We start from the raw sequence: 11,110 nt of genomic DNA on the forward strand, positions 1-11,110 counted from the left end.
CTTAAAAAAAAAAAAAAAAGAGAGAGAGAGAGAGAAAAGGTGAATTGCTCTGGAATACTCTGAGTAGATCAATTTCCTTCGTTGTACAAAGAGTATGTTTAATGAGGTCCCACTTTCATAATGGGAAAGTAATAGTATCATTTACTAAATCCAGTGAAAGAGTAAGTGGCAACTTGTTAGTTTAGAGATACTGGAGATGAGTTACCTGCTAGGTAGTTTGAAATATGGGTCTGGACCTTAAAAGGAAGTATAAGACATGCAAACTATAACAACACATTTGAGAATTATCAGGATGTTGGTGATGACTGGAATCATATATAAAGAAGACTAGTGTACAAAACCATTGGGAATGTCTTGAACATTTGGCCAAGGATATAACTGTGCAAAACATCCAAAAAACAACAGCCCAGTATGGAGACTGAAAAGAGTGAGTCAGAGAAGTATGAGAAAAGTACAAATGATTATATTATTATTATTATTTGAGAGGTTTTTCTATAGGGGGCGTGTGTGCTCTCCAGAAAGACAGAGACAGAGAGACAGAAAGAGACAAATCACCCCCCAGGGGGGGATGGCCATGCCACAATCCCTTCCCCTTCATTCTTCTCTCAGGATCTTGGGCACACATGCACATGCACCTGGCATGAGTTTAAGCTGCCGGGTCTGGGACTTGAACCACAGTCGACTACATGGGAGTCCAGTGACATAGCCATTACATCAACTGCTGGTCCTAATACAAATAATTATATATTTAGTGTGGAGTTTCGTATGATCCAGTCATCTGTAAAAGTTTTCAAACTATTTTTCTATCTTCTTTTTCTGTGAATCCAATGTTTTTTATTATTATCTCTTCTACTGCTGGTACTTAGTAGGCATACACAAAAGAAACATTTTGATTCGTATTAGTATTGTCTAGACTGTCTAAATCACCATTCGCTTCTGCTATCTTTTTCCTTTATTTTTACTTGCATAACTCTTAGCAGGAAATAATTATTTGAAACATAATTATGCCTTTCCAAGGCAAAGAATTAGAAAATAAGACTTATCTCCAGCAGATAGTGTAATGGTTACATCACTGGACAACCACATAGTCAACTGCAGTTCGAGTCCTGAACCTGGCCGCTTAAACCTCCTGCCAGACATCTGTGCGTGCATGCCCATAGTCCTGAGAGAAGAATGAAAGAGAAGAAACTGCAGCATGGTGATCCCCCATGAAGGGGGATTTCTCGCTTTCTTTATCTCTGTCTCTCCGGCAAGCGCACATGCCCTATCGCAAAAAAACTTTCTAAAAAAATGAAAATGATACTTCTTAAGACTGATGTGTGGCATTAATAGGAGAGGTTGATATACTTTTTTATATATAGAACATTGTTGCAGAAAGGTTTGGCAAGAAAAGTTATAAACTTTCCATGTTCTTTGTAAGCTTAATGTTATATTGTCATCATAACTCATCTTTTTTCCTACAAAGACACAAAGTAAATGCTAAAATCTAATGAAAAAATTTTAAATGAATCTTTTGGAACAACTTCATGTGTACACCATGCATATAATAAAGAACTGAAATTATGATAGTCCAAAATGAACTTTTTAATAGTTTTCAAATTTTTTACTTCGATAAGTATTTATGAGAAGGACATTAATATATTTTTATGACTTTACTGCCTTCTTTTTATTGTTATTTGATAGATGCAGCTTTTCCAGCTCCCCCCATAAACAATAGTTTGAAGAACATAATAGTAATTCTGACTTGATTCTGTGTGTGAAGGACATTAATATGTGTGTGTGTGTGTGTCTGTGTGTGTGTGTGTATGAGTGAGAGAGAGAGAGAGGTAACACAATAGTTCAGTGGACAAATCAGAACCAATTTGTCATAAACAGATCTATCAGAAAGTGCAGAGTAGCTTTCTATATAAACTTGCAATAAGAACAGGCTCTCAGCTCTTCCTATTTTGCTTTTCTTGTCTGCCTTTTGTGCCTCATTTAAGATTGTTTTGTTTAGGGCCCAGCCAAGTTGGGACACTGCAAAGACATCAGTGCTCCATAGACTTAGACCCAAGTGGAGCTCAGGAATGATTCCCAGTTTTACCCAAATGCCAGATGTGGCTGTGTGTGTTTATAGTCCCAGCTGGGGAGCTAAGGAAGGAGGTTCAGGACAAAACTCTGTTTTTTGTTGTTGTTGTTGTTTATTTGTTTGTTTTTTACCTTTTTGTTATATGGCACATACATTTGTTGGAGAGAGAAGGTGAGGGGAGTGAGAGGGTGTGAGTAATCACTTCCCCTAGAAGTCATGGACATACTGCAGTTCTTTTCCTCTTGCTTTCTTTTAGGACTTTTGGGCATGAATGCATAAATGGTTGGCATGATTTTCAAGCCACTGGGTCTTGGACTCAAACCACACAATGGGCCATGTGGGATACAACTGTTTTAACCTCCTTGCCACCCACTGGTCCCCAAAACCGTCTTTAAAAGTGTTGGGGCTAGCAGGTGGTGTGGTGGTTAAAGCACTAGATCCCACATAAATGAGTTTGTGTGCAAACATGCCCAAAATCCCAAGGGAAGAATGGAGGAGAAGGCTATCCTTTCCCTCTCCCCTGCCCCCATTTCTGTCCCTCCAGGGAGCACTCACACCCAATAGCAAATTATAAAAAAATGTTTCTCTTGCAATGACTTGTCTCTAATCTTTAATTCCTTCCATTGCTTCTTCTGTGGTTAGCATTATAACCATTAAGTTTTTCTATTAAACTTTCTCCTCGTTTTCCTTCATCCATTTTGCTACACAGAGAATGAAATCCATGGCTAAGAAAAGTCTGTGCTTAAATACTACATGCTCATTTTATTTCTCACCATGGATTAGGTCCTTTCATTTTCTTTGTGTTGTTTTCTTATCTGAAACTGAATTTCTGCCACATCCAGCGTTTAGTGGTGTTTCCTTTCACTCCGAGCAAGAAAACAAGTACATTTCAACATATTTACAACCATACATAAAATATCTCCGATGCATTATGAAGCCATTCTGGGATTTTTTTAATCAATATATTCTTAATGATTCCATGTGAAAACTAAAGTATCATTAGGCATCAAGAACTTAAAAAAGCCTTACGAGCCAGAGAAAACTGGAGTGAACACGATTCCTTCCCAAGAAACTGAAATGTGGCTGGATATCGCAGCTCCACAGCTCGGCTCTCAATCACTCCTTTATTACGTATATTCTCACACGTCTCGAAATCTCTGCATGCCAGCAACTGCGAATTCTAGTTGTCAGTCTCTTCACGGGTTGCTTAAAGTTGTTACTTGGCAGTCTGTACTCAAGTGCCTGGAAGTTCTCTGCCTTGTATCTTAATTTATTTTAATTATATTCTGTATGTATGAAAAATGAACACTTTATTAGAAACAATATATTGTCTGACCTAATGGTGGAAAAGAAAGAATGAAAGTGAGCAAATGAGATACAAATAAACAATTTTTTCCATGGGCAGAAAGAAAATACTTTCAGGAAGGCGATGAATGACATGTCCTCTAAATAGTCCTGTTATTCAATTAGTATGAAGTTTACTTTTTAAAGTGCCAGGTTCTATTTGTGTCCTTAACTAATACGAGTAGTTTGAGGTGCCATATGTTTATCTTTCCACTCAGTCATAAGAAACATTACAGACAGAGGTGACCCTGAGCTGGACGGATAGAGAATCCGGGATTCCTTTTCACTTCCCCTGCAATAAAATCCCCAGGATAGCATCCCTGATGCCAGTAAGATAACCTTTCCTGCTTCCTAAGACCTTGGAAAGCATTAAAGACTCTACCCAAGGGAGTTTGGTTAAAAGGGGGAAGAAAGTCTTCCTTTTGTTTTTTTCCCTTTTCTATTTTTGAGATTACCTTGGTCATGTTTTGTTTCGTCTTTTTCATTCTCTGCCTCTGTTATACCTTTGGTACAGACCCAGAACCACATGGGAGTCAATACAATGGATGAAATGGCCTTAAAATGCTAGTAAATTGTGCCATTTTATAATTTAAACTCTTGAGAAAAAAAGACTCTCCTTAAACTAAGGAGAAAATAGTTCTAATCTCATTTCTATACAGACTTAATAGTGCTGGTCTATTTAAAGAATTTGAAGGTTGAAAAAGAACACATTTTATTAATGCCCAGATGTGAAAGCTCAAATAAGAGACCTTGTTAGGGGAAAACAGCAGAATTTGCCCTTCTTTCACAAACACCTCCTATTTGAGCAATGTTATGGATGGGAATGGTATGGCCAGTAACAGATAAGCATAATATAGGCATGGCTTCATGGTTCTAAAGTAAGTTTTCCAAATTAGGGCAAAGTTTAAGAATTACCACAAATATAAGTACAAATAACTGATTTGATAAAATTTTGCAAAAGGGCTTGATAAAAAGGAATTATATAGTGAATTCAGTATCTTTTTTTTTTTTTTTTGGGGGGAGAGGTTTTTTCGCTATAGGGCATGCGCGCTTGCCAGACAGACAGACAGAGACAGAGAGACAGAAAGCGAGAAATCACCCCCCAGGGGGGATGGTAACGCTGCAATCCCTTCTCCTCCATTCTCCTCTCAGGATCTTGGGCACGCACGCACACACGCCCGGTGTGAGTTTTAAGCCACCGGGTCTGGGACCGGTCGTATAGGTGGGGGTCCAGTGACATAGTCATTACACTAACTGCGGGTTCCCAATATCTTTTTTTTTTTTCCAGTTGCATGATTTAAAATATTTGTCATTTCTTTTATTAAAGAATTATTTAATTTCATTTATTATGATTATCATTAATTTAAAAATTTACTATAGGGCACATGCACTGCCAGAGAGAGACAGAGAGACAAAGAGTGAGAAAGTGAGAAAGCAAGCCACCAGGTCCGGGACTCAAACCACATTGGCCATGTGGGAATCCAGCACCTTAGCCACCATGCCCCCTGCTGGCTGAAATATTTCCTACAACTTAAGACTATCAGAAAAGTGGTTTTGTTCTTTATCTTCCAAATATGACTATTATATATATGTATACACACATACATACATTTAGATAAAAATATACACCCATGTGTACATATAATTTTAAACTAAGTGATGTGCCTATTATGCAGACTCTCTTAACTCTTTTTCAAAGGTTTTCTCATTCTGCAATGCTCTTTACAGAGCTCCCCATCAGAAAAGTATATTGCCCTTGCTATTGTGACCCCTGTTCTTTTTCTCTGAAATCCCATGCCTGGTCAGGCGTCTGTGAAAACCACTTCTCTGACAAACTGTTGTGAGCCAATAACCACACTTCAATCGAAACCAACATTTTCTCTGTCCTTTCTCATTGAAAAGACTCAGGAACTTGCCAACAGTGACTATGGCTATCCCCTATGAGGACAGAGATGTTGGAGGTTGCTCTTAATTTCACTAAGAGAAAGATCACTCTCTGAGCCCAGGATTGAGTTCTGTCTCTGTAGATAGTGGTTGTGATCAGAGAGGCTGGTTTCAGGACTGTTTCATCTGGGGGAAGTAGGCAGCGGGTCACGTGTCAAGAGATAACTGATTTTCCCTGCATGGCTATTGCCAGAGACCTACTGAATCACTTTCTAAGAGGGAGAAAAAGAAATTTGGAAGCGTGATTTTAGCCGTTGCATTACGAACTTGACATAACCTAATAGAAGTCTGTGCCAGAGTCTTGGGGTATAGCTGTTATTTGACATCTTCATTGATATTTCTTCCTCTATTTGGTGTGGAATGTAGGAGAAAGAACTATCACATTGTTAGGAACTAGTAAGAAGAGCTGAGATCACGTTAGCAAATGATTGAAATCACTCATTCATTCTTTACTTACTCAGCAGGTATTTATTGAGCCCATATCATGTGTCAGGCTCTTGACTAGTCTCTAAGGAATCAAAGACACATTTTGTTGCCTGCTGAATCTCCTTAACGCTTGGCACAGCAGGTGTACTTCTTTATATATTGAAGTCAGTTGTTCATGAAGTCAAGGGTGTTAAATATAAAGGAAAGTTTAGCTTATATCTAGAAATAGCATTGCTGTAGTCTGCAAAAACCTACTGACATGAAATTCTCATTTAAGTACATGAATATTAGGAATCTGGGGCATACATAAATAAAGAATTCATCTGATACATTTCAAAAACTGCCTTCTGAACTATTTAATTAACAACCTATGAAAAATATACTCTTGAGACCTAAGTGGATAATGGATGTCACCTTTGTTCTATAAAAATGCTTTGCTACCAGTAAAACTTAATTTTAAAATGAACAGTCAGCGTTTGCAACAAGCTGTCTCTCTCAGAGTTCCACCTATTCTGGTTTGACACAAATAATGAAGAAGGGCAACATTTACCCTCATTGCTGTGGTGGAAAATTTTATTTATCATTGGATTTTAAGGTGTAGTGTTGTCTCCAGAGTGTGAAGACTGACAGGGCAGATGGTCTTTATTGTTCCTAAAGGTCTCTTTAGTAAATGACACACTAATTCTTTAGTACTTTCATCTATCTACCCTCCCCATGCAATTAAAATTTGGTGACACATTTTTATGGTCACTAAACGGGCATAAATTAGCATTAATTAGGGGTATTGTAAGGTAATTCCCTAATGGAGAAGTTACATGCAGATGGGAGGAGCGCATGGACTACTAATAAAGTTCTCAAAATCACCTCTAACACTTCTTATAATAAAGAGGTTACATTTCTGTCTTCATAGGTTAGGTTTCACAGGAAAAAAAAAGTGAGTTTTCTTACTAATCTCATGTGTTTTATTTGTTGTCGGTGTTTGTTTTATTTTTGACATTCATAGTCCTTTCTCCCACCCTACCTCTGAGCCTGAGACACATACATCTTTGGTAACGAACACAGGCTTTTTGGACTAATTAATTCATTAGTTAATCAATAGGAGACATGCCTTCTAGGTTTGTATTCCAAGTGCCAATGTCTAAGGATTCTTATATTGAGCATAATGGCTTCAATAAACCATTAGGTGAAAACCACAATGAGACATTTACAAAGGCTTTGCAATGAGATCAGAGGCTAGCTGTCATCCTTAGAAAACTCCCTCCTCCCGATATCCATGGGATCAATTTTAATTGCTGTCTGAGATGGTAGAGGATTATTTCTACCTTTTGACATTGAGGTGGTCTCATGAAATGAAAATGGACCGACCAACCCTGTACTTGTGCCATACATTGATATTAGTGAAAGGAAAATAATATTAAATCAGATGCGTTCATTGCTATCTACTGAAGCCAAGGTATGGGGTGGGGAAAACTCTCAGAGTAAAGGAGATAGTCAATGGCAAGATCTTACAAGCTACATTATTCCCACGTGTTCCTACCTCACTCCATCACCCTGTGACTTAGTTTCCAAATGGATCAAGCAGAGGCATCGCTGAATCGTGACACTGAACAAATGACTGTATTTATTTATTCATTCAATAAATACATATCAAACACCCATAGGTTGCCAAATGCTGTTCTTGGTGCCCCAGTTCAGTTGGAGCTGGAAGAGGACAACAGGTGGGGTTCTAACAGGGCTATATTACAATTATATGCAGTTCCTACAGGGAAATTGCAACCCTCTTCTTCCACCTTTGGGGGAAAGATTAGTGCTCAGTAGCCCTGAAATACTCTTTTCTCAAACCTTTCCTTTTCATGCAAATTATGTCAGTATAGAGAGTGAGTTTTTGAAAAGGGGAGGAGTAATATAGAGTGATCAATGTGGAAGCCCAATTCGCCTTTCAAAAATTCAGTCTAGTCTTCTCCCTGGGTCATTTTTCTCACCTCAGCAAGTAGGGAAGAGATTAAATACTATTTTTTCTTGGCTGCCACCTTCTCGGGATTGCATAATAAGCAAATCCCTCATTTTAAGCAGTGCATTGGAAATATTTAATGTGTGTCCATTCCTTACACACCCCTGATCTCGTGTCAAAAAGCGTTTTGCATTAGTTAGGAGTCTTATGTAAATTCTAAATGCTGATTTCAAGGTTTGTCCCTTAGAAAGAAGCTCTTATACATAAAAGGAGCCTCTGTGCTTTGAAATCTTTCATTCTGTCCACTTTTCAAATCATCTGGTTTTGTGGAGCTCTTGTAACTCTTTGATATGATTTTCATCACTTGTAACCTTTATACCTTTTAGAATTTTGTGCATGATGCTTAGTCCTTACCTTGTCAGCAAGAAACAGCAGTACTGGCTTCTGCTGCCGAATATTTCATATTAAAATTCACAATATTTAATGTTTTTTAGAAAAGAAATTGGCACAACATCTCTATAGTGCATCTGCTGGGTCTAGCTGTCAGTTATTATAATAGGGTTTCTAACAAATGACACGTCAAAGCCTTGACTTTCAAAGCCCTTATGCGGCGTGTCAATCATTTCCCCTCTGCCTGTTCAAATGAGCATTCTTCCAAGAGCACCTTTAAGGTGTGTGTGCCCTGACTTTTCATCAAAAATTCTTTCTGTCCTTATTTTAACTTGTGTAAAAGTCTCCCCTGTAATGAAACTGTGATAGGATAAGTATGACCAATCGTCAGTAATAATAAATCATTTCTAACAATAATGTTCAATATCCTTTATTAGCAATACTGAATATGACTGCTTATCAACTTCTCTTTTCCAGTGTTTCTTCCCCAGTGTACTTATTTCTAAATAGTTGGTATGATTGTTGTTCTTTGTCTTCATGATTTTGGTCTGTTACTACTGTCTACATTGAGAACATATATCAAACTGAGTGACTTTCATCTTTGAAGTAAAAAATGGAAGCATGCAATAGGTCAGCCAGTGACACAGCAATAACTGGACACTCAACATTGCTGAGACCACAGAGGGAGGTCCCAGGTTTGTGTCCCAAGACCTTCCTGTACTTGCTGGCTGTGGACAGGTGCCCATGATTCTGACTGGCTGAGGCAGGGGATGGATTGTGGTATAAAAACCTTGCTGGGGGTGCCTGTCTACTTCCCTCTCTCCAGAGAAATAAGTAAATAAGCTTTAGATAAATGGAAGCACACATATAAAGAATTGAAGTAACCACAAATGATAAGTATGCCTTCTTACTTGGCAACCCTGAAGATTACTTGATTTACCCGGATGCTGAAACAAACTAGATAATCAATAGCTATTATCATCTATAGTAATCATTACAAAGCTTGCTAGTGATGGCTACTGGAGCCTGATTAAACATCTGACTTTGGCGAAGTACATATTCCCTTTATAGCACTATTTCTGAAGATGAATCAAATAATTACCTAAAAAGGAAGCATATTATATTTAAACAAGCATAATTTTACTATAACTCTTTTTCCTTTGACTAACATTAAGTAAACATTCTTTATTTCAAATAAAAATTTATAAAAGAATTTTGCATGTCCATAAAATATCATTTTGAAGTCAAGAACTTATTACCTACTTCCATTCCTTCCTACTGTGGCTTCGCAAAAATTAATTCAATGCCCACCACGTGCTCTATGCTATTAGGAAGTCTGGAAAAGCATGACGAACTTGTCTATGTTTTTCTATGCAAAAAATATGCATCATGAGTTCCCTGATAACCCACTAGAAATACATCATCTCTTTCCCACATTTTAGTATAAAAATAGATTTAAACAGAAATAATGTTAAAGTCTGTATACCATTGTTCATGAACTTTTCTTGGATCTTTTTCTTTCTTGAAGGTGAATTGAAGGTGTCTGGACAAATAAATATAAAAATATGGTCTATATAGTAACACTGAATTCACAGTCATTCCCTGCAAATGTATCATCTCATCTTATTGTCCAAAAGAGGTACACATCTGGACTCCCAGGAATTTTTTATTTAATATATAATTATTAAATTTAGTTCACCCACCAGGCAGCAAACTTGTCAGTCTCATTATTTTTTATAATACCTGGTTTTCACTAGATCCTGGGTAATAAGTAGGATGAATAAACTGAAATTATTCTATAATCACTAAATTTAACCTTTTTTTTAAGAGAGATTTTTGCTATAGGGCGTGTGTGCTCGCCAGACAGACAGAGAGAGACAGTAGAGACAGAAAGCGAGGAATCACCCTCCAGGGGGGATGGTCACGTCGCAATCCCTTCTCCTCCATTCTCCTCTCGGGAACTTGAGCATGCATGCAAACGTGCCCGGCATGACTTTTAAGCCACCGGGTCCGGGACGCGAACCGCGGTTGACTACGTGGGAGTCCAGCGACATAGCCATTACGCTAACTTCTGGTTCCCACTAAATTTAACCTTTTGAATCTTGGTTTATACTTCAGAATGATCTGGATTTGGCTAAGAGCCAAATCTTGAATGTCAGATTCTCACAGAAATTGTTGTTCACTGACAAAAGTATGAACAGAAAACTGAACGAGGAAAGCTTTGGCCAGACTTCGTGGACTCAGGAGATTTAAATACAATCTGGAAAACACTTTTGCCTTCTTATCTAAACAAACCTCATAAACCTCATGAGATTTGGCTTTCACTAATGTTTATTTCTTTTCCATAGTGACAGGCAGCCAAGTCCCTCCTCAGGAAGCACTAAGTATGCTTTCAGCATGTATTAAGGAATATCTATTTACAGATAGTTCTGAGAGCACTGTAGAGTCAGTGAGCAGAGAAGAGAACAGAAAGAGTTGGGTAGCTTTTGCCAGAATCTGACAGCTTGAACTTTATGAAAGATTAAAAGTAAAACAATAACAAAAATAGATATAGCCATGGATATATTCATTTATGGTGCAAAAAAAAAAAAAAGAAAGCTTATTCATCCTCAAAAATCTGCCCTAGAAATGAACATAACACACCCTTCATTTAACTGAAAGTAACTTAATTATGCAAATCAACAGGAGATTGACCCTGCCGTGAATTTTTAATAATATACTAATTGCCTGATAAGGAAATCAAATTAGACTTTAGTGGTAAATTTTTGTCCAAGTGTGCTGGGAGTTACAGAATCAACTCTGTTTTGCAATCATGGTCGTGGAACTGGTACTTAGTTTGTCAGATGAAAATACTGGTCTCTCTTTTGGCATGCATTCTGTTGATTAAGTATTGACTTTTAAAATTTCACTAAGTCCATCTCAGCTCTTTTCTCATGATCCCTAAAATGAATCCTAGTCGTCTCATCGGCTTATTTACAAACCGATAG

This window comes from Tupaia chinensis, unplaced genomic scaffold, assembly GCF_000334495.1.
Source record: "Tupaia chinensis unplaced genomic scaffold, TupChi_1.0 Scaffold000458_2, whole genome shotgun sequence".
Classification (NCBI taxonomy): Eukaryota; Metazoa; Chordata; class Mammalia; order Scandentia; family Tupaiidae; genus Tupaia; species Tupaia belangeri.